The 25,772-nt window shown below is 37.6% G+C and overlaps 1 long non-coding RNA gene across 1 annotated transcript; it reads right to left on the bottom strand.

Moving 5' to 3' along the window:
- Positions 1 to 10,062: 10,062 nt before the first annotated feature.
- On the bottom strand, positions 10,063 to 23,759 carry LOC129526044 (uncharacterized). The gene is made up of 5 exons (XR_008670631.2): positions 23,567 to 23,759; positions 16,961 to 17,031; positions 12,168 to 12,468; positions 11,673 to 11,728; positions 10,063 to 10,126 (listed from the first exon to the last, which is right to left on the bottom strand). It is a non-coding gene; the product is annotated as an uncharacterized lncRNA (long non-coding RNA).
- Between the last annotated feature and the right edge of the window lie 2,013 nt (positions 23,760 to 25,772).

Genomic DNA, 25,772 nt, shown 5'->3' with positions numbered 1-25,772 from the left:
TAGTTCTACATCCCTGAGGAATTGCCACACTGACTTACACAATGGCTGAACTAGTTTACAGTCCCACCAACAGTGTAAAAGTGTTCCTATTTCTCCACATCCTCTCCAGCACCCGTTGTTTCCTGACTTTTTAATGATCACCATTCTAACTGGTGTGAGATGGTAGCTCATTGTGGTTTTTATTTGTATTTCTCTGACGGCCAGTGATGATGAGTATTTTCTCATGTGTCTTTTGGCTGCAGAAATGTCTTCTTTTGAGAAGTGTCTGTTCATATCCTTCGCCCACTTGTTGATGGGGTTGTTTGTTTTTTCTTGTAAATTTGTTTGAGTTCATTGTAGATTCTGGATATTAGCCCTTGGTCAGATGAGTAGATTGCAAAAATTTTCTCCCATTCTGTAGGTTGTCTGTTCACTCTGATGGTAGTTTCTTTTGATGTGCAGAAGCTCTTTAGTTTAATTAGATCCCATTTCTCAATTTTGGCTTTTGTTGCCATTGCTTTTGGTATTTTAGACATGAAGTCCTTGCCCATGCCTATGTCCTGAATGGTATTGCCTAGGTTTTCTTCTAGGGGTTTTATGGTTTTAGGTCTAATGTTTAAGTCTTTAATCCATCTTGAATTAATTTTTGTATAAGGTGTAAGGAAGGGATCCAGTTTCAGCTTTCTACATATGGCTAGCCAGTTTTCTCAGCACCACTTATTAAATAGGGAATCCTTTCCCCATTTCTTGTTTTTGACAGGTTTGTCGAAGATCAGATAGTTGTAGATATGTGGCGTTATTTCTGAGGGCTCTCTTCTGTTCCATTGATCTATATCTCTGTTTTGGTACCAGTACCATGCTGTTTTGGTTACTGTAGCCTTGTAGTATAATTTGAAGTCAAGTAGCATGATGCCACCAGCTTTGTTCTTTTGGCTTACGATTGACTTGGCAATGCGGGCTCTTTTCTGGTTCCATATGAACTTTAAAGTAGTTTTTTCCAATTCTGTGAAGAAAGTCATTGGTAGCTTGATGGGGATGGCATTGAATCTATAAATGACCTTGGGCAGTATGGCCATTTTCACGATATTGATTCTTCCTACCCATGAGCATGGAATGTTCTTCCATTTGTTTGTATGCTCTTTTATTTCATTGAGTAGTGGTTTGTAGTTCTCCTTGAAGAGGTCCTTCACATCCCTTGTAAGTTGGATTCCTAGGTATTTTATTCTCTTTGAAGCAATTGTGAATGGGAGTTCACTCATGATTTGGCTCTCTGTCTGTTATTGGTGTATAAGAATGCTTGTGATTTTTGCACATTGATTTTGTATCCTGAGACTTTGCTGAAGTTGCTTATCAGCTTAAGGAGGTTTTGGGCTGAGACGATGGGGTTTTCTAGAAATACAATCATGTCATCTGCAAACAGGGAAAATTTGACTTCCTCTTTCCCTAATTGAATACCCTTTATTTGTTTCTCCTGCCTGATTGCCCTGGCCAGAACTTCCAACACTATGTTGAATAGGAGTGGTGAGAGAGGGCATCCCTGTCTTGCGCCAGTTTTCAAAGGGAATGAAGAAGCCATATTTTCTAATTCACACTAAGGCAACATAACAACTTCTGATAGTCCCACATGTGAGGTCTATTTCTGCTGTAACATGAAGGGAAATCACATAAGCAGTTCAGTAGGATTGAGCACAAAACTCAAGGAGAAGATATTGTGCCTAAAAGAACCATAACAATGTCAAAGCCTTGTCTCTTGCAAATCGTAAATAAAAATATTTACCAATTCCTAATGACATGGAATTGATGATTAAATGAACAATCCAACAGTAAAACACCTGAGGAAATTTGTTATACATGTACCTGCATTCAGTATTACATAAACCTGTATGTAGATTGCTTATAGCAATGCTTTTTTTCTTTAAAACAATAGAACAAAACCTGTTATTTCAAAGCAAATCAAAATACTCCATTCTGTAACAGTTAATGTTTAAATATAAGAAACCCAAGTATCCCAGCTTTTTGGCCCTAGGCAGGTACTTTTTTGCCCTCTAGACCATGACTTACACTAATGAGCCTTAGATATAACCAATGCCCAAATGATGATTCTCCCTGAATTAAGAACTTCCAGGTGAAGTCAGATATAGGCAGACACAGTGAACAGCACCCAAAATATGCACAACTTAAGAGAAATTTGCCCTGAGGAAAATGAATAAGAAGCATTATTCTTGGGCTCCTACCTCTCTCAGCACACGTTAGGGAAACATACCTTTTCATACTATCTTAATTTATTTACCTTATTTAGCTTCTATTATCTCTGCCTGTTTAGTCCCACCTGTCTTTAAAGACCTAGCTCAAAATCTACCTTCTTCTTAAAAAGGCAAATACTGTATGATCCTACATATATGAGGTATCTAAAGTAGTCAAATTCAAAGCAACAGAAAGCAAAATGGTGGTTACCAGGGATGGGAAAGAGTGAAGGCAACCTATAGATTGGGAGAAAATCTTTGCAAACTATATATCTGATAAGGGGTTAAAATATCTAAAACATATCAGGAACTCCTACAATGCAATAGCAAAAAACTAACAACCTGGTTTTAAAATGCTTTCTGTTATTTTTAACTGTTGACTTTTATCACAAAAGAAAATCTCTAACTTTAACACCATTCCTTCCCCCTACATTTTGACTTTTTGATATCTCAATTTACATCTTCTACATTTTGTATATCTTAGCCAACTTTTGTAGTGATATTCTTTAATAGTTTTGTCTTTTAATCTTCATACTCAAGATATAAGTGTATAAAGATATCCATACCACAATTATAGTATTAGAATAGTCTGAATTTATTGGCATATTTACTTTCACCAGTGAGTTTTATACCTTCAGATGTTTTCTTGGTACACATTCATGTTCTTTTCTCTCAGACTGAAAAAAAGATCCATTTAGCTTTTCTTTTTTTTTTTTTTTTTTTTCGGGACAGAGTTTCACTCTCATTGCCCAGGCTGCAGTGCAATGGCGCAATCTCAGCTCACCAAAACCTCTGCCTCCCGGGTTCGGGTGATTCTTCTGCCTCAGCCTCCCAAGTAGCTGGGATTACAGACATGCACCACCATGCCCAACTAATTTTGTATTTTTAGTAGAGATGGGGTTTCTCCATGTTGGTCAAGCTGGTCTTGAACTCCCGACCTCAGGTGATCCACCCGCCTCGGCCTCACAAAGTGCTGGGATTACAGGCATGAGCCACCGTGCCCAGTGCATTTAGCTTTTCTTGTAAGATAAGTTGGGTGTTGATGAATTCCCTTAGTTTTTGTTTGTCTGGGAAAGTCTATCTCTGTTTCATATTTGAAGGATAGTTTTGCTGGGTACTGTATTGCGAGGAAAAGGAAAGAAGAGAATGGGGAGGGGCTAGTCAATGGGTACAAAGTTTTAGTTAGAAAAGAAGAATAAATTCTGGCATCTTTTTGCATAGTAGGGTAACTATAGCAAATAACAATGTATCATATATTTCAAGATAGCTAAAAAAAGAGGATCCTGAAAGTTATCACCACAAAGAAAAGATAAAGGTTTGAGATGATGAATATGTTAATTACGCTGATTTGATCATTATACAATGTACACATATATTGAAACATCACAATGTACCCCATAAACATGTGCAATTATTATGTGTCAATTATGAAAAACTTTTTTAATTGGCAGAGGACTTGAATAGACATTTCTCCAAAGAAATGGCCAACAGGTATATGAAAACACACTCAACATCACTAATCATCAGAGAAATGCACACCAAAACCACAATGAGATATACCTCACACCTTTCAGGATGGCCATTATCAAAAAGACAAAAGAAAACGAGGGTTGGCAAGGATGCAGAGAAATTGGAAGCCTTGTACACTGTTGGTGAGAATGTAAAACCTGCTATTTTAACTCAGCTTTCCAATAGCAGGATCTTCAAGATTTGGAGACCTGAGGCTGAATCTGAGTTAAACATAAAGGTAATACAAGAAATACGTTAAGAGTGAAACTCCTCAGAGAAGTTTCAACTGGCAGTCAAGGAAGACTGTGCAGACAGTGGCCTCTTTCATTTGCTCACTCTTTCATTCAACAAAAGATTATTGAGCTTCTAAGTACAAAACACCATCCTTATTGTGTGGGAAACAAGGCTGACACAATCCCTGCCTTTAGAAATGTGTAGTCTAGCAGATTCTTACTCTTTCTCCCAAGAAAAGATGAGGATGAAGTGCCAGCCATGTGGGCCCATGTCAGCCCAGGATCTGTGGGCTAGAGCCAGATATAACAGCAACTTAAGAAGGGCCGAAATGTCTCAAATGTGCCCAAGGAAAAGAAGAAAAAATATGAGAAATTAAATTTGTCAACAGGTACAAGAAGCAAATACAAATGCCAAAATATGAGACAAAGACAAAGGTAAGGTAAATGCAGCCACGGAGCAAGAGTTAAGGACCAAGGTGAGACTACGACAAAAATTACAAGGACTTTGGCCATCATCAGAACAGGATAGCAGACTTCTCTCATAATAAATGCATTTCCAATTACTACAGGTGAATTCACCAGGGTAAAAGGCCTGGGATCAGGAAAAGCAGACAAGTAGGGTAAATCTACAAGCAACCAAATGAGAAATATTAAGTTTCATAAGAAAGAAGACTGCAGAAGAGACAGCATAACATAGCATTTAGCAGCACAAATACTGATGTCAATGTGTCTCGGTTAGACAACTGCACCAGTTATTTGCTGTGTAGCCTTGGGTGATATGACTGGGTTTTCCCATCTGCAAATTAGAAACAATTATATCTGACTTATAGAAGGCATTGTGAGGGTGAAATGAGTTGATTTATGTAAAGGGTTGAGGATAGTGCCAAGCACATAGTAAGCTGTCTATAAGTGTTTGCTATTATGGGTAAAAGGCAAGAGTAATCAATTCCAGGTGTGAGAGCCAGGGAAGCAACTAGCATTTGAGTTCATTCTTAAATAATAGGTACAACTTAGACATACATGAAGAGACTGTGTGGATAGGTGAGAATGGCATGAATGGTCAAGCTGTGTTTTGAGAAGAGAGAAGGAAAACAGAATGGTTGAAATATAGGGTCAGAATAATCAGAGATGGGACTTGAAAGGCAAGTTGCAGTGGGATAAGTTGAATGCTAAGCTAAGAAGTCCAAACCTTATTTAGAAAGCAATGGAGAATCCTTGCAGGAGTTTGAAATGGGATGATCAGAGCAGTAAGTGAATCTGGCAGCCCTTTGGCAAAGTACCAATGTACGAAGCACATATACCAGGTAAAGAAGAAGGATTAGGTACAAAAGGCATCATTGAAGACTTGCAAACTGTGCAGTTATAAGAAAGTATCTTAGAAAAGAGATGTAAATAAAACCTGTGAAACATATAACCTATCAACATACAAAATCAATACTGTATTTCCACTGTAACAACTAAGAATTTGAATCTCTTGTCATTCTATTTTTTATCTAGATGTCCATTTCTATGTAAATTTCTTTAAAACGCATTCACATTTCTTCAAAATATGATCCTAAACTGATCTCCAACCTTATCTATCTCCAGCCTGTATCTATCTCCACTCCACGCTGTAGAAAAATTGCATTAATTATTGTTCCCAATCAGTGAAAATACATTGCAAATCATAAAGAACCATATAAATTTCCATGGTTTGTTTATTATTTAAATACTTTGTATTTTCTTTACTTTAGGCCTTGGCTCACACAGTTTTCTCTACTGGAAGAGTCTTTCTATCTGCAACTGCCAAATTCCTATCTAAACTTCAAGGGCCAGCTGAAACACTGTCTTTTCCATGAAGCCTTCCTTGCCTCTTCAACAGGAAATGATCTCTCAAAGCACTTGTTATGTAACCCTCAAATAGCTATAATTTAATGCAAAATGCAATAAATGCTACTTGTGAATGTCATAGCTATGCCATTACTAGTATGTTTTTTAATTTGAATAGTGCTTGAGAGTTTACAAAGGCATGTCTCACCAATATACAGAATCAAGTAATCCTTTTAAATACTTTGATACACAAGACAAGAAAATTATTATTACCCTCATTCTTTACTGCTGATAAAAGATTACATGAATTACTCAAAGTCACACAGTTGGAAGGTAGCAGCACCAAGACTTGAGCCCAGATCCAGGGAATTTCCTGTCACATCTTCTCCCACCCAAGAAGATCCCCTGATCCCAAACCTCTCAGACTATGCCCATCATGAGCTTATGCTGGTCCAAGGAGCAGTATCTCCATGGTGTGCTGTCTTCCAGGGCAGAGGCACTGTGATTTTTACCTTTCAGTTTACAGATCACCATTACCCCATCTGCCTTTGCCAGACATCACCACAATCACAACCCTCTTTCTACTTTCATCCCATTAGTTACAGTGTCCCCGCAAGCAGCCAAGACCAAGTGATCAGAGTTGCAACCAAAATAAAGACTGTTGGCCATCCTGGATACAGGGATCGTGGAGGTATCACAGTGTCCATCTCAGAACAGCAAAGGCTGGATCAGGCTGCACTGGACCTGACTACTTCAGACTTAGTACAATTATCTTAGTACACTGCTCAGCAGGACATTGGACATTCTGTCCCAATTCTGTCCAGTGCAGGAAGGAGGAAAGAGGAAAGGAAAGGAGGGTGGAGAAAGGTCACTAGAACTTTGCATGATTTTATAATATTCTGTGACTTTACTTAAGGGTCTTGCTTTTACCATCATTTATGTATAATGAATAGTTTGTCATTTTCCATGTTTCATTTTCTAGCTGCAGAGCTAGACCAAAAGGGACAACCTAGCAAAGGGAAAACAAATGATTGAGTGGTACAAGGCACTAGTTCATGAAGTATAACATTACTTTCTGCCAAATCCTTTCCCTTGTCAAATTTTTGCCAGAATCAATTGGTTATTTTTGGAATTATTAAACATAGTACTGAATCAAGCAAATTATGCTACAAATAATACTATGCAGAGAAAGAAAATAATAGATGATTAATGCTTCAATGCAGTCTTCTTAGAATAGTGTTTTCTAATGAATTACATGATCTAGATATTTAGAAAACTGTCTTCCTACCAAGGAATGCTCCTTTATGAACTTAAAAAAATCAGAATGATGCCTTACACAAATAGTATTAATTCTTGGTTTTTAAATAAGCATTTTTCATCTAAGTAACAAATGTATAGGAAGAATATTCAGTCATCTAATTTCGTATTTTCAGGACTTTACTTCCTCTGATTTTCTTAAATCATTACAGAAAATTCAGTGTTTTTTATCACATCTTTATTTTAATCTTTATTGCTTTTCTGATTATAATACTATGCTGATTATAAGAATAATGCTATACTGTACTACTATAGAAATTCACATATTTCAGAAAAGCATTATATAGAAAGCAAAGAATCCTGCAATTAGCCAGAATTGCTACTCTTCTAGCAATCTCTGAGCACAGCTTCAAATTTTCTCAATCTATTAACCTTTTGACCTCTCTTTCTTCAAGATCAGCCCAGCCCCAGTTCCTTCTGCCACAATACAGCCCTGACTTTCCAGCCTACGTGCAGTGAAACACCCACAATTTTTTAAATGTACTTTGGTCCTTCAGTCACTTTAAGCCCTGCAATTTTTCTCTTTTCCTTCTTATCTGAACATCTCAAGAGCAAGGTATATTCATTTCTCAGATCACTGAAATCTGGCATCTTTCCCTTCCACTCAGCAGAAACCATGAGGTTCTAATGTTCCAATGCAATGAACACATTTTTCTAAGAAATCTTTTCTCTAACTTTGACACTGCTGTGTCTCCTTCCTCAAAATACTTATCTCGTTGGTTTGATTACGGTTCTCTGTCCTGCTTTTCTTTCTACGTCTCTGATAATAGTTTGCTGAGTTCCTTAATTATTCCCTCTCCCTTTGTTTGTCCTTTATATGTTGGTGCCTTGTCTTTGGCCCACTCTCCTCCCCACTCTACAAGCCCTATCTCCTCTGAGTTAGCTATTGATTTCATGGTTTCTACAACCACCTATTTCAGACTGATAACCTATAAATCTTATTCATCTCCAGCCCTTAATGGTATCATTAGGCCCTATACTCATGCAGGTACCTGTATTTCCCAAAGACATCTCAAAATCAACATTGTCCAGAGTGAATTTGTCATGTCCTCCCCCTTTTCCTAACCCAAGAGACCCCCTCCTGCTGTATTGACATCACCCATCTCATTACCCAAGTGAGAAACCAGGCAGTCATGTGTTACTTTTTCTCCTTCTTCATTCTTCTTACAAACGTAACCATCAACGCACATCTTGACTCCGTTCCTTTTTTTTTTAATTTAGGCCCCGTTTCTCTTTGCAACTTATAAGAATAATTTTCTTGAGTCCCATCTATCAAAGTCCAGATACTGATTTTCTTTGTAGAGAAAGGAGGAAGTAAAAATAATTGGATTCTGGTAATATTCTAATGCTTAATCTGAATAGTGCTTAACTAGGGGCATTCATTTTATGATCATTTGTCCAGCTGTATATTTACAATTTGTACAAACTTTGATGTATGTGTTATACATCAATAAAAATTCCCTTTAAAAAAACAGGATATCTATAACTAAGTAGAAAATAGTATTATGTACAATTGAAAAAGGGTTATAACTATAAAGCAATATTTTAAAGAAACAATTTCGAGAAACTAGGTGTCTCAGCATAGATGCCTTAAAAAGCTATTACAACTAAATTACTGGAGAACTACCAACCACAAATAAGTATCCAACACAAACATATTATTACTATCTCAAAGAATTCATGCAGAAATTTTACTTAGATACAATCAAAAAGCTACTTGTTCCATAAAATATGCTCTAGCTTTCAAAGAAAGCTGAAAACAAAGATGATTCTCAGTTGTTTTTTCCAGCTGACATCACCAAAAGTTCCTTTTCAATTTCATTTGTTTTAGAGGCAGCTGCAGGCTTTTCCTGGACCATGCATTAGCTAACTGTCCCTTTACAAACTTTTTCACTGTCTATGCTTACCTAGAAGGCCTTCAAGGTTTTTTATCCTTATGTTCTGATGCAGAGTAGGACTACACAGACAAATATGTGCCTTTCACAAAGGCCAGAAAATATTTCAACAGCTTCCAGGTGTCTTTCCAGGTCAGGAAAGAATATATATTAAGAGGCTTTTATCTTTAAAAATAGGAAACAGGTTAACTATCAACTTTAGGTCAATGTTAGATGATCTAACTGAGAGGTTAAAATGGTATCCAAATGTCCTTGCGATAGTTTGCTGAGAATGATGGTTTCCAGCTTCATCCATGTCCCTAAAAAGGACCCTAAAACTTAAAGTATAATAAAAAGAAATGGTATCCAAATGAGCCACCTTCAGCTTGTGGTCCAGCAGGAATAGCAGAAGGAATATGAGTTGAGCAGATGAAGTTTGGTATCCACCTCATGGTCATCTATTGCCTCTATCTGTAGTTAAAAAGTGCAGCAGCCAACAGCACCCATACCTCACCACCATGCTTCCTCACATACAGGTACCGCATGGGTTCTTTTCACAGCTATTGTAGGGTGGCCTCAGCCAGTGACAATAAGCAGAGAGCCCACAGGTGCTTTTCCTCCCAGAGAGGGGCAAGTTCTCCACTCTGTCACCTCCTACAATCAACATTTAACATATTAAGTCATATATTCCAAGACACATTATCTCTGGCCTCACAGAATTCTTAGCCTAGATGGAAACTCTGATATTTTTAAACTCCATTATTCTACAATTCTAGTAAATGGGCCTTTGCTTTGTTCCCCTAGTTGTGAGCTTCCACTTCAGTAAACCACTCAGACCCACAGTTCCTGTAGAAATGGGGTTTCTCTGGCTTGCTCTTGTCAGCTTCCTTTCAGGAACCATGATCTGCCCCTTAATCCCTGTCAGGTGTTGCTGAAACATTTCAAGCCAATTTCTTGTCTATTAGTCTGACTTTCTGGCTGCCTATTTGTCTATCCACCTGGAATTTCAGATGATTCATTTTTTCCCCAATGATGCATTTAGAATTGTTTATCATCTTGGATTGAACTCCCACCCTCACCTTTATATCAAATGCTTCCTGACACAGAGACTGATCTGGAAGAGGGGACTTCTCCAAAGCTCCAGCAATTTCGTCTAACGTTTCTGTAATGAAAAAATACTGAGAGAGCCCCAAATTGTTCCCACCTTCTGGTAACCATACCTATGTATAATTCCTCCTCTTGCGTATGAGTGAAAACTACTACTTGCTTCTAATCAATAGAATATGACAAAAGTGATGGGATCCACTTCTGTGACTAGGTTACATAGGATTTTATGTTCCATCTTGCTAGCAGACTCTTATCATTGACTCTGTCTCTTGCTAGCTCTGATGTAGTGAAATTGCATATGGAGAGATCCATATGGCAAGAAACTAAAAGTGACCTCAGGCAAATAACCTGATAGAAACCAAAACTCACAGTCCAACATCCCACAAAGAACCAATCTTGCCAATAATCATGTGAGCTTAGAAGAGGATCCTTCCTCAGTTAAGCCCCAAATGAGACCCCAGCCCTGGTTGACACTTTGACTGTAGTCCTGCAAGAAACCCTACGATAGAAGACCCAGCCAAACCATGCCTAGACTCCTGAGTCACAGAAAGTGTGAGCTAATAAATGTGTGTTATTTTAAGCCACTAAGTCTATGGTAATATGTTATACAGCAGATCATTAATATAGTTTCCAATGTCTGCCCCACTCCCAAATGGTAACCGAAGTTAAGTGGGTCAATTCCAGACCAGTCTCAAATTGTCACATTTTTAATAACAAGCCTCTAACTTGATAGGTATTTGAAGGCAAAGAAAGAGCAATATATTTACAGAGATCAATTTCTAGTGCTATTAATTTCAGCCATTTTTGAGTGTCTGAGGAGAGTTGGTAAACAGTTAGTAAATGTCTAACAATATCTTTTATTTTATTTGGCAGAAGCATTGTTCATTTTCCTATCCTGTGACAGACTATATTTTCAGAAGATGGCCACACCAATATCCTTTGTCCTACATACTCTCATGCAATGTGACCTTGCCACTATTCCATCAAAGGTGGAGTTTAATTCCCCTCCTCTTGGATTTGGGCCAGGTTTGATGACATGTTTATGGCCAATAAAATGTGTAGAAGTGATGCTGCATTTTTGAGGCTAGATCAGAAAAGGCTGCCCAGCTCCCACTTACTCCTTCTCAGAACCCAGTAATCACACTGTGAGAAGCTGAAGCCAGATGGAGAAGCCAGTTGCAGGAGCTCCAGATGACAGGTGTAGCTGAGCCCAGCCTTCAGGTCAGGTACCAAATTCATGAATGAAGAAGCCCCCCAGTGGTTCCCCAGCAGTTTGGATCACCCCAACAATTTGAGCTTTCCCAAGTGAAACTGCAAGCATCATGGAGCAGAGACAAGGTATGTGCATGTGTGTGTGTGTGTGTGTGTGCGTGTGTGTGTGTGCGTGTGTGTCAAACTGGGCTAGAATCTGGTACCCAGTTCAATTAAACACTAATATAGATGTTGCTGTGAAGGTAACTTTATAGATTGGATTAATATCACATCTATAATCAGGTGACTATATGTAAAGATTGTCTGGATAACCTAGGCTAGCCTTATTCAATTGGTTAAAAGGCTTTACAAACAGAGCTGAGGTTTTCCAAAAAAAGAAGAAATTCTACCTGCGGATGGAAGTGTCAGCTGCTAACCTTGTTTCCAGGCTAGTCTTTCTGTTGGCCTGCCATAAAATACCATAAACAATAAACAAATGGTTATTTTGTATACCACTAAGATTGAATTGTTTGTTATACAGCAATAGATAACCAGAACATTTCCTATTACTTGGCCATTTTCTAAGGAATTCTCTAAATCATTGGAAAATACTGCTTGTATGTATTTTGCATCCCTCTCATACTTAAGGCAAAATAAAGGAAGATGTAGAGTACTGTTTCTGAATCCAAATACACTTTCATTCATTACACCACTGAGCTCTAAATCAAAGACTCCTCTGTGTCTTTAGTCAAGACTATATTAAAAATATACACAACAAAATGCTTCCTAACCTATTCTTAGAGAAGGGAACTACATTTGTAACCTGGATTTTCCCTTGCTGCATCAACGTACCAGACTCACACAAATAATAACAATGATATCAAATTAATGATAATAAACATTACCTCTCCAGATGCAGCCCCACCATTTTTTAGAGCCTCCATTCTCTAAAAGCTCTCCTTCTCTATCTTCAAATTTTTCTGTGTGCCCTTTTGAGGTTTCTCTTAAATGAGCAGGCAAAAAAACCATCTTCTCCACTTCTGCTTGGTGCCCCCTCATTCTTTCTCAACACTTCTTCATACCCCATTCGGAGTGTCCGGTGTTGAACCTGCCACTGACTTGCGAAGTCTTGTAAGAGAGGTACCCTAGTACACCATCAGCGTCTGCTGTCCGTGGTGCTGATATCTGTGCCAAGGGCACTATAACCTAATGACAAAAAGCACTGCCTCATACTCCTGATAAAAACCACTGGCCCCAGACATCAGAGCCAGAGCTTCACTCTGGATTTTGCCAGATGCTCCCATAAAAGATATTGACTATTCTCATGGTTCTGGGGGCAGGGTTTGGTTGAAGCTGCAAGTGTTATTAATATGTTGGTGCCCTAAATATACCAAAGTTCCATATTCTCTGTACTCACCTTTTTAATCCCTTCATTTTTTTTTGTACCATGCTTCTTCAACCAGAACGAATACAGTTTGCTTACTGATCTTGCTGTGTTACTAAGTTTTTGGTGAAAATGGGTTCTTCCCATTTTCATCTTTAGCCCTCAGTTTCCTAGAGATAAATTCATGAGCATTATGCCGAAAAGCAAATCTCAATAGCAGACAATATGTTGTATTTAAAATTGGCTCCCACTTCTAATTATCCAGCTTGCCTGTTAATTGTCTGTTCTCTTGAAATAAGCTCATTCTGGAGAGTTTTCTCAGGCCTTCTTCCTAACAGACCGTGAGTGAACCTGCCCTGATGTCTCTCATTCTAAGATAAGCAAGACTCAGGCTGTATTCGAAAATCCCCACTATACCACATTTCTTTAAAAACCTAGTTTAGTTGAGAGAATGAGTTCTTGTTTCATCCTGACAAGCAAAGAATCCAGGTCCTCAATTTTAATTAAACCATCTTATTGTGGCCAAGCATGGTGGCTCACACCTGTAATCCCAGCACTTTGGGAGGCCGAGGCAGGTGGATTGCTTGAGCTCAGGAGTTTGAGACCAGCCTGGGCAACCTGGTGAAACCTCGTCTCTATAAAAAAATACAATAAAAATTAGCCAGGTGTGGTGGCACATTCCTGTAGTCCCAGCTACTCAGGAGGCTGAGATGGGAAGATCGCTTGAGCCCAGGAGGTGGAGGCTGTGGTGAGCCCAGATTGTGCCACTGCACTCCATCCTAGGCAACAGAGGGAGACCCCTGTCTCAAAAAAAATCTTATATTGGTTTGTTTGCTTATTTGGATTTGCTAATCCTAATCTTGTAAAGAGTATAGTAGTTAAATGATAGTCTTTGGAACAAGTCTATCTGGGTTCATCCTAGTTCCACCAATTATTAGCTATGAGACATTGGAAAAGTTACTTATCACTCTGTGCTTCCCTGTTTCTAGCTATAAGATGAATTTAGTGATAGTATATATAGCCTAGGATTTTAGTGAAGATTATTTCACATTAATAAGCAGCATAGGCATATAAACTCATCAACACAGTGATTGGTATAAAGTAAGCATTGCATATGGATTTGCTAATATTATTAAACAACTGTTTAGTTGCTGTAACCTTATCAGTTATCACCCATGCAAAGAGCTTCTCATTTAGTGGCACTAGATGAGTAATAATTGATGTGGTCTGGGCATGTGCCAAGTATTATATTTACTTAACACTTCTGTGAAATCTGAATTGGAGAAATAGGATATATAAAGGAAACTGTGCAAATATTTGTACTTATTTGTAATACAGCATTAAATTCCAGCACATGCTACAATTGTAAGAGTATGTTGCTTGGGAGCTAGTTTGCAAGCAAATGTGTTTATTGGCATATAGACATCTTTCCTGTGTAAATGCAGCCATGCATTTTAACCAGCAGCTGGCACAGATATATGATATTTATAAATTATATATATATGTAGCTCTTATACAAGGTCCTGTGTGTCAAGCAATATAATTTAATTATATTCTATCAACAAAATGGCAAATTTATACCTATTTCAACCAAAAAAATTCTACCAACAAATATAGAATATTCACTGCTAATTTGTATATTTTCCTTATTCATTAGCTAAAAATACTGGGCACCACTAAATAATGAATTAACAAAATAAAAAAATAAGGTACAAGTGAAAATTTAGATTCGTACACACACAAAAATCTATGCATGGATATTCACAGCAGTTTTACTCCTAATAGCCAGAAATTAACTCCTAGTAGCCAAATGCTCTTCAACAAGTGAAGAGATAAACAAACTATGGTACTTAGTACTATATTTGGTCTTTCCAAATCATGAAATACTACTCAGCAATAAAAAGAAATGAACTGTTGATAAATGCAACAACTTGGATGAATCTCAAGGGAATTGTTCTGAATGAAAAACAGTCCATCTCAAATTATATACCATATGATTCCATTTATATAACATTTTTCAAATGACAAAATTATAGAAAGGAAATTGATTGGTGGTTGCTAGAGGCTGAGGGAAGGAGAGAAATGGATATGACTATAAAAGAGTAGCATAAGGAACCCTTGTGATGGAACTGCTCTGTATCTTGGCTCTCGAGCTTTATAATCCACACGTATAAAAAATGCATAGAACTAGATAATAAATGAGTGCATGTAAACTTGATAAAATCTGAATAAGGTTGATGGATTTTATCAATAGCAATTTCCCAGCTGTGATACTATGCTATAGTTATAGAAGATGTTGCCGTTAAAAGAAACTGGATAAAAGGTATATGGAAACTCTCTGTATTATTTCTTAAGACTGCACATGAATCAACAATTATTTCAAGATAAAAATTTTATGAAAAAGTGTACCTAAGAACTTTCCTTAAGGTATTATATAAAACATCAACTTAAAAATTGGAAATCTAAAAGTGGCTTTAGTTCATTACCTTTCAACTCACAATATCTGCTATTTTAAAAGCAGCAATTCTATCATTCTGATTCTATAAATGTTCACTCACTGCCTACTGAGCTCTAGGCACAATAGAAGACATTTCAGCAAAGAAAATATTATATGACCTTTAAAGATATTCTTGTGGTAGGTACTATGATCCCTACTTTACAAATGAAAAAGCAGATTTAGTGACATTAAGGAATTTGCCCAAAACCTCATATCCATTACATAGCAGGTCTGGCATTTGCTCCCAGCCCAGTGTTTTTTCCAGTCCTTTATCAGTGTAGCCTCTGTTCTTCATAAATCAAAATACCAGATAATTAGAATAAATTTGGGAACTTAAATGACGGGTTTTGTGTTTACTTTTCCAACACAATAAGGGGTTCACCAATTCCTTGTAAATAACCAGTGAAAGAGAAGTTCTTGCTTCTTCATGAACCCTAAGGGACAGGGCCCCGCTCTGGTGCACAGGAATTTGAGCGAGGCTAGTGATGGTGGTAGGTGAGGGCAGTGGCAACACTATAGGAAAACTGAGCTTTGGTCAGGAGGTGAGACTGCTCTTTTTGTCACAAGTTTCTCAGTTGAAATATGCCCTAATACCTAACTCAGCCCCATCTGCTTTTCCTGGACAGAGCCATTGGCAGGAATCGAATCCAAGCACATCACATTGTACTTTGGGGACTTACTAACCTTTCATCTCTTGAGGGAGAATGCCTCAACTGTGAGGCCACCTGGGGAAAACCTTACGTAGGCTATCTGGAACGGGGAGTTGGGTAGTTAGTTTAACTTCCTTCATTGTCCATAATACTAAACACTTGGATTCTTCAACATCTTTAGTTCCCAGGAGCAAGCACTGCTCTTTCACTGGTCATTTACCTCTAAGATTCAGCCAGAGAAGTGAGAGCCTAACCATCATTGAATGAATTGATCCAAAATGAAAACCTGGAGGCCAATAAGCTAAGAAAAATCATGAAAATTTGCTGATAATGTTTTTAAAGTTCAAATGCCTGTATTCTCTTGAAAACGCTGCACACAGCCAGAAAGGGCAAGAGCTAAGTGGCAGATGTCCCCTTGCAGAAAGTCAGTCACTCTTTAGTTCTTAATTCCAGCAGGGCCTGCTTGACCCAGGTGAGTTACTGGCTGGTCCCAGAAGGCCTTCCAGTTAGCCAACTTTGACTTGGGGAGGTAAGTCTGATCATTCTTTATAAATGACACCTGTGAAAATAACCTGTGTCTCAGAGACTTTCCAGAGGCATCAAGCTCACTATTCAACAGCGTACAGAATGCACTTCCTCAGCCTTTGTGAAAATTCATATTATACCCTAGACTTTAGGGGCAGGGGAGGTAGCATAATAACAAAAAGCTCTAATAAGGAAATTTGATCGAAGGAGTTAGAAATTTTTTAAAAACAAGCTACGTATATTTACTGACCACTTACTATGGGCAGTAGTGGCTGTGGTTTAAAAAAAAAAAAAAGTAAAGTACAAGCATAGTAAAGCACAAGTGCATTTTGTTGTTGTTGTTGTTGTTGCTTCTCAGGCTTTTCTAATGTTTGTTTAGCTTCCCAGACCCCTTGTCCTCCTGGGTCTACAAACTTATTTTAACAAGCACTCTGGGGAATTTTTATCCTCAGGGAGCTTGGTAAATATTGCATTATCTTATTTTATCTTACCACATTCCTATAAAGACAGATACTATTCCTGAAAGGAAAACACAATTTAGATTAGCTTATTTGCCAAGGTCTCTGTCTTAGTTCTTTTGTGCTGCTATAACAGAATAACTGTGACTGTGTAATTTACAAAGAACAGAAATTTACTTCTTACAGTTCTGGAGGCTGGAAGTCCAAGACCAAGGTGCCAGTATTTGGTGTGATGAGGACCTTCTTGTTGTGTCCCTAGAAGGCAGAAGACAGAAGGGCAAGCTAGCCAAATACTGGCTGGCTATGTAATGCCTCCAGGGCCTTAATCCCATTAATGATGGAGGAGCCCTCAGGGCTGAATCACCTCTTACAGGCTGCACTTCTTAATGCCATCACATTGGCAACACCTGAATTTTGGAGGGAACACATTCAAACCATGGCAGGCACACTGCTATTGAATTGGTGTGAATCAAGAGTACACCTAGATCAGGTATTCTCAAACTATGGCTCACAGACCTAATCCAGCCCACTGCCTATTTTTTGTTTGTTTGTTTGTTTTCTGAGATGGAGTCTTGCTCTGTCTTTCCCAGGCTGGAGTGCATTGGCACGACCTCAGCTCACTGCAGTCTCCGTCTCCCAGGTTTCAGCGATTCTCCTGTCTCAGGCTCCTGAGTAGCTGGGACTACAGGCATGTGCCACCGTACCTGGCTAATTTTTGTATTTTTAGTAGAGACAGGGTTTCACCATGTTCCCCAAGCTTGTCTCAAACTTCTGACCTCAGGTGATCCACCTGCCTCAGCCATCCAAAGTGCTGGGATTACAAGTGTGAGCCACCATGCCCGGCCTGTTTCTGTTTTGTATTTAGATAAAATATACAGAACAAAAAATTTACCACTTTAGCCATTTTTAAGTTGTAATTCAGTGGCATTTAGTACATTCACATTGTTGTGCCACCATCACCACAAGTCACCTCCAGAATTTTTTCACCATTTCAAACTGAAACTCCAAAACTATTAAACAATGACTCCCCATTCTCTCTTTCACCCAATTTCTAAAACCTACCATTCTATTTTCTTTCTTTCTTTTTTTTTTTCTTTTTTTTTTGTGATGGAGTTTTGCTCTTGTTGCCCAGGCTAGAGTGCAATGGCGCAATCTCGGCTCACCACAACCCCCGCCTCCCAGGTTCAAGCAATTCTCCTGCCTCAGCCTCTCAAGTAGCTGAGATTACAGGCATGTGCCACCATGCCTGTATTTTTAGTAGTGATGGGGTTTCTCCGTGTTGGTCAGGCTGGTCTCGAACTCCTGACCTCAGATGATCCACCACCTCGGCCTCCCAAAATGCTGGGATTACAGGCATGTGCCACCGTGCCCGGCCTATATTTTCTGTCTGTATGATTTTTGACTAATCTATGTACCTCATATAAATGGAATAATACAATATTCATCTTTTTGTGACTGGCTTATTTCACTTAGCATAATGTCTCCCAGATCTATGCATGTTATAGCATGTGTCAGAATTTGCTGCCTTTTTAAGGCTAATAATATTCCATTGTATGTAGTATATGCCATTATTTTTTATCCATTCATCTGTCACTAGACACTTTTATTGCTTCCACCTTTCGGCTATTGTGAACAATGCTGTTATAAATATGGGTGTATAAAAATCCACTCAAGTCCCTGCTTTCAATACACAGAAGTAGGATGCCTGGATCATATCGTAATTGTATTTTTAATTTTTTGAGGAACTGCCGTATTATTTTCCATAGCAGCTTCACCATTTTACATTCCCACTACAAATGCACAAGCATTCCAATTTTTCCATATCCTTGTCAATACTTGTTATTCTCTGGTTTTTTAGTCATCCTAATCATATGAGGTGGTATCTCATTGTGGTTTTGGTTTGCAGTTCCCTGCTTTTAGTGATATTGAGCATTTTTCATGTGCTTATTGTTCGTTTGTATATCTTCTTTGGAGAAATATCTACTCAAGCCGTTTGTCTATTTTTTAATTGGGTTGTTTGTTTCTTGTTGCTAAATTGTAGGAATTCTTTATTTATTCTGGATATTAATCCTTTATCAGATATATGATTTGCAAATATTTCCTCTGTGACTTTTCACTCTGTTGAGAATGTTACTTAATGCACAGAAGTTTTTACTTTGATGAAATCTATGTGTTTTTTTTTTCTTTCATTGTCTATGCTTTTGGTGTCGTATCCAAGACACCACTGTAAAGTTCAATGTCATGAAGCGTTTCCCTTATGTTTTCTTCTAAAGGTTTTAGAGTTTTAGCTCTCAGGTTTAGGTCTTTTATTCTCTTTGAGTGAATTTTTTGTATATAGTATAGGCAAAAATTTCTTGCTGCCCAGGGAACACTGATTTTTAAATTAAAAATGTGAGTCTTTAGCATTGCCCCTCTTTCAGCTGCCATAGCTGGCTCTTCTGTGATTTTCTCCCCCTCTAAGTATGTTGTGTTTAATAGAACTTACATTTTCAACCTTTTTCCTGATGTATTCTCTCTGACGTTATTTCAACTTCATCTTTTTTCCAAAGAATTTTTATTGCCAGTAGCCCCAGAGTTTACACCAAATCAATCAACCCATTAAAACTCTGCAAAATTAACACCTATAATTCTACTTTGTTTTTATTGAAATAAAAATGGGGCTGGTTTTGTCCTCTATCTTCAATCCCTTCTTGGGGAATCAGCCCTGCCCGCTCTTGTCAGATTAAGGTACTGGAAACAAAGATAGGATGTTAGTGAAGACATATTTATTTTGGAGGCAGTGGGAAGTTATGATTCACATACCACACAATTCAATGATTTAAAGAGTATAATTCAATAACTTTTAATATATTCACAAAGTTGTGCATCTGTCAGCACAACTAATTTCAGAAGATGTCTGTCACCCCCCCAGAAAAAGAACAAACCCTGTAGCTCTTGTCTCTGACCCTTCCACGCCCCCTAAGCCCTGGGAAGCCACTAATCTACTTTCTTTTTTCTTTTTTTTTTCTTTTCTTTTCTTTTCTTTTTTTTTTTTTTTTTTTAAGACAGGATCTTACTCTTTTACCCAGGCTGGAGTGCAGTGGCACAGTCATTGCTCACTGCAGCCTTAAACTCCTGGGCTCAAGCACTTCTCCCACCTCAGCCTCCCAAGTAGCTGAGACTACAGGAAAGTGCTGCCATGTCCAGCTTTTTTTCTTTTCAGAGGTAGGAATCTTGCTTTTTGCCCAGGCTGGTCTTGAACTATTGGCTTCAAGGGATCCTCCCACCACAGCCTCCCAAAGTGCTGGGATCACAGGTGTGAGCCACTGTGCCTGGCCTACTTTCTATCTTTATAGATTTACCTATTCTGCACATTTCATGTAAATAGAATCATACGATATGTATTCCTTTGTGACTGGCTTCTTTCACTTAGCACAGTGTTTTCAAGGTTCATCCATGTTGTACCATGTAGAAGTAAATTTCTTGTAATCACCAAATAATGTTTCATTGTATCGATATACCACATTTTACTTATCCATTAATCAGTTGATAGACTTTTGGGCCATTATGAATATGCTGCTATAAATATTTGAATATAAGTTTTTATGCAGACTTATGTTTTCATTTCTCTTTGTTATATACATAAGAGTAGAAATGCTGGATCATATGGTAAGTATGTTTAACCATTTGAGGATCTGCCAGCCTGTTTTCCAAAGTGGCTGTATTATTTTGCATTCCCACCAGTGATCTAAGAGGGTTTCAATTTTTCAACATTCTTGAAAATACTTACTGTCTTTTTTATTCTAGCCATCCTAGTGGGTGTGAAGTGGTAATTTATTGTGAGCTGAGTCACATTTTTGATAGCATCAACTAAGTCTTGTGGGATACTCAAGCTCTCTGCACACCTGATTCTCAGTGAGTTCAAGTCTAAGTCCCCAGGCTCCCTCCTGCTCCCCAGACCTCATTGCTCTTTTTCTACAATGACTGCTGTACTCCAATCCCTCCCAGCCCCTGGTCCTGCTTGAAGAAGGCCCTTATCTACATGACTCCAAAGATCTACATCTGAGTGTCAGACCCTCCTACAATAAGCTTGCAGATTTTGTGTCAGCTTCCAGGAGCTTACTGAAATCTCTGAAATTCTATGCGCCCCTGGAGCATTTGTTGATGCTCATTCCATTTCATTGAACTACATTTATCAGGTAATAGTTAAAATTAAGAAATATGAGCTTTTTTTGCTCTTTGCTTTCCCACTTTAGGTTGCCTTCTGGGCCTTCACTTACCAATGGTCCTAGGGCACCAAAGGAGGTTGACATGTCGCCATGGATCCATCTACTTCAAATGCTATTTATTAGAATTCTATCTCTCTCTATGACAAAGATAATGCCCCATGTGGGTGTTTTTATTAAGATCCTTTCTCCAACACAAGAGATATTTCTCATTCTCACTGATTTGCACAGCAAGGATGACTGATGTTTCCAGAACTGAATATATGACCAAGTCCTTTCTGACTCAGAATAACCATCTCTTTGTTCATCCCTGAATTCTCTCTAGTAACCCACACTGTTGCCTTATCCCCATAGGGACTTTTTTCTGGAAGGGTGATTAACCTCAAATATTATAGTGTTTCCAAACCAAAGTGTCTTTAAGACTGGTAATTTTTCTTCAAGGAAAGAGCAGGATGGTCCCTAAAAAAGATTCTTAGGCCAATTTATTTATACTTTTAAGTGCCTTTGGCTGATTTTCTTGGTCTAAAATTGTAATTTAGGTATCAAATTATTTCAGTGTTTGCTACTTCTGGATTAAAGGTTTATGTCTAAATTCATGGTTTCTCTTACAATTTAGTAGCATGTATTGTTTAACATTCAAATTTTTTCAAGATGTTTCTTCCAAGTGGAAAAAGAAATGAATTCATTATCTGAATTTTTTGATGTTGGGAAATGCAAATAAAAGCAACAATCAACAAACAAGCAGTTGTTTTCTTTACAATTACTACACAGCTATTACAATGGCTAAAATCCAAAACCTTAACACCATCAAATGCTGGCAAGAATATGGAGAAACAGGAACTTTCATTCACTGCTGGTGAGAATGCAAATGGCACAGACACTTTGGAAGACAGTTTGGTGGTTTCTTACAAAGCTAAATATACTCTTGCCATATGATCTAGTAATCACATTCCTTGGTATTTACCCAAAGAAATTGGAACCATGTCCCTACAAATACCTACACATGGATGTTTAAAACAGCTTTATTTATAATTGCCAACACTTAGAAACAACTGAGGCATCCTTAAGTAGGTGAATCGGTAGATAAACTTTAATTTGTCCAGACAATGGAATATTATTCAGTGCCAAAAGCAGTTAGCTATCATGCCATGAAAAGACATGAAGGAAACTTAAATGCATATTACTAAGTAAGAGAAACCAATCTGAAAAGGCTACATACTGTACAATTCCCATTAAATGACATTCTGGGAAAGGCAAAACTATGAAGACAGTAAAAAGAGCAGTGGTTTACAGTGAGTAGCAGTAAGAAAAGAATAAGTGGGCAGAGCACAGAATATTTTGAGGGCAATGAAACTACTGTGTATGATATTATAGTAGTGAGTACATGTCAATTAAAATTGGTCTGAAACTATAGAATGTATAACACCAAGAGTGAACCACGTAAACTGTGGGCCATGTAAACTATGAAGTCTGGATGAAATGATGCATCATGCAGGTTTATCAGTTATAACACAGGTCCCACTCTGGTGGCAGAGGTTAATATGGGGAGAGGCTACATATGTGTGAGGGCAGAGAGTATTGGGGAATCTCTGTACCTTGCACCCAATGTCGCTGTGAAACTAAAACTACTCAAAAAATAAAGTCTAATTAAAAAGTTATTACCTTTATAATATTGGTAGCAATGCCCTTGATGTTTAGTATATTATTCTAAGCCAGAATATAATTTTTATAAATAGCTCCTGTCATTTTTTACACCTCTCCTTATCCCACATTTGATTTATTGATGAGTTTTATTCATTCTGCTTCCATAATACATCCTGGGATTTTCCCCTTCCGTTCATTTAGACTGTCATCCCTGGGGGAAAGTCTACTACTATCATCTATCAACTAGGCAGTGTATTAAAGTTCTTTCTCTTCATTGTTCTCCCTGATTCCTTTTGTCTCCCTTCAATCCACCCTCCATACAACAGTCTGAGGCTCCTGTCATTCCTCAACTAAAACTCAATGGCGTCCCCTGTCCTTACAATAAAAATCCAATGCCCTTAACATGACTAAGGTGTAAGAAGCCCTGTGCTGATCTAGCTTCTCAAAACTTATTCTAACCCATGACCACTCTCCTCTTTATTTCCAAAGCTACACTCATATCAGCCTCCTCTAAGTTCCTCATATTAATACTTGCCACATCCTTTCACTAGGGTCTCTGTAAGTGTTGTTTCCTGGGCCTGGCATGGCCTTCTCATTTTCTTCTCTTGAAATTGCCAGCTCAAGTCCCTGCTCAAATGTCACTACCTCAGAGAGACTTTCCTAACCAGACAACCTAAAACTGGTTCACTGCCAGCCCCTGGTTCTCTCTCATAGCATCCTACTTTTTTTTCAAAGATCTTTCACAATCTGAAATTTCATCTTTATCAGTATTTACTTCTTTTCCCTCCATTATATAAGTTCTAATAAGGCAAGGACTAGTTTTGTTTTGATCCACTTTATAACAGTACCTAGCACATTGTAGACCCTCATAAAAACATGAATGAATGAAAGGACAAATGAAAAAAAAATCAGTGCTCAAAGATGTAGTAGTCCCTCCTTACCTGTGGTTTCACTTTTTCCAGTCTCAGTTACCCACAGTGAACTGCAGTACAAAAATATTACATAGAAAATTCTAGAAAGAAAAATTCATGAGTTTAAAATTGTGTGCTATTCTGAGTAGTATGATGAAATCTCAGGCCATCCTGCTCTGTCTCATGTAGGGACGTGAATCATTCCTTTGTCCAGCATATCCTTGCTGCCTAATCAACCAGACTGTTAGTCACTGAGCAGCTGCCTCAGTTATTAGGTTAACTGTTGTGGTATGTCAGTGCTTGTGTTCAAATAATCTTTATTTGACTTCATAATGGCCTCAAAGCGCAAGAGTAGTGATACTGGCAATTCGGATATGCCAAAGAGAAGCTGCAAAGTGCTTCCTTTAAGTGAAAAGGTGAAAGCCCTTGACTTAATAAGTAAAGAAAAAAATCATACACTGAGGTTGCTGAGATCTATGGTAAGAACAAATCTATTTGTCAAACTGTGAAGAAGGAAAAAGAAATTCATGCTAGTTTTGCTGTCCTACCTCAAACTGCAAAAATTATATCCACAGTGCATAAGTGCTTAGGCAAAATAGAAAAGGCATTAAATCTGTAGGTAGAAGACATAAACAGAAATTTGTTCCAATTGACAGCAATCTGGTTCACTACTATCCACAATTTCAGGCATCTTGGAACATATCCCCTACAGATAACGAGGGACTACTGTATACAACATTTGTTCAAAGTAGGAGCTAATCCTGTTCTAAGTCAGAAATAAAACCATAATTCCTTCTGTTTTCATCCAGCTCTTGAGCCATTGTATTATACTTTTCCTCAAGGAGCATAAAGGATTGTTTTTCTGGTTATACATAGAGTAGAATGGCAGAAACTAAGGACTTTCAGAATTCAAACCCCTAATTCAAAACTGCCACATTCCATGACTAATGTGAACCATAGGCTATCGCTAACATAGATTAAACTATTGTGAATATGACTATTATTCTTAATCAATAATTATTGACAACTATATTCAAAACTGGAAGACCCAGAGAATAGTTGCTACTTCAATGGATTTTTCACTGAATCATAACTTCAATATAATACCTTATTTTACTGTTAAATCTAAAATAATGAATGTTATCATGAATTAATATGAGCAACTTTTATCATAATATCATATATATTTGTTTTGATGACTCTGTGTACTGTTTCTTTTTTACCCACTAGCTTTCCAGTTATCTTCTGTTTAAATTTGAGCAACTTTGAAAACGAATGAAGTTTATAAGCTCTACTGAGAATGTAAAACATTGCATGCTAAATTGGTTTGAAGTTTTTCTATTTTATATCACTTATTAGTCACAGACTGTACAACTTGGAAAGATTAAAAGTCTAAAAAGTATTTGAATTCTACAGACTTCTTTTGTTTCTAATTTTATAAAATTTCTTCCAAATTTTTCTCGGAATTGACTACTTTATCATATTCAGTCTATGAGAAGCACTCCTGCTTAATTCTGGCCATTTTTGTAGTCCCTAGACATGTATCTATCACTGTTATAGTCATCATTGTTTTCTAGCAATGCATACATGATCTCATGTCATAGAGATGTAGTTATATATGTGCTCATGTCCTCCCCTATTTTATATATTTTCTCCATCTTCTTTGTTAGATCATAACTCTCTTGTGATGAAAATCATGTCTACAGCTGCATCTTTTGAAACTTTCCACAGATCCTGGCAAAGCACTCTGCCCATTGTAGCTACTTCATAAACATTGGCTCATTGCCTAAAGAAAGCAATTGACAACTCAGTCATAAAGAATTCACAATGGCACATAAATTTATCAGTTTAATTTGTTATATTCCTGTGAGAGGTGATGTACAAAACTATTTTCTAATCTTAGGTGAGATCAACTTTTACAATCAGTCTAATAAGTATAAGAAAAAAATTAAATAACATTTACATTTGTGGTTGCCTAATTTTGTAATCGTAGGCTTTTCAGTATGTAAAAGTTAAGCTTGCATGAACAAAATTGGAAAGGAATGTATTCTGTTTATCTGAATTTCCTTAATTTGCTTCTTTCCTTAATGTACAAATTTGAGATGTGTGATATCAACTTGGGATACATATATCAACAATAATATTTTATAAGAGCATTTTCTAAAATAATACAAAAATGCAAAATAATAGGATGGATTTGTTGGAGAAATAATGGGCTTTGAATCTGGATATTTCT

The sequence above is a fragment of the Gorilla gorilla genome, chromosome 10 (assembly GCF_029281585.2).
Source record: "Gorilla gorilla gorilla isolate KB3781 chromosome 10, NHGRI_mGorGor1-v2.1_pri, whole genome shotgun sequence".
NCBI classification, from domain to species: Eukaryota; Metazoa; Chordata; class Mammalia; order Primates; family Hominidae; genus Gorilla; species Gorilla gorilla.
Note: the sequence above shows the minus strand (reverse complement) of the source record. Positions and strands in the feature narration are given on the sequence as shown.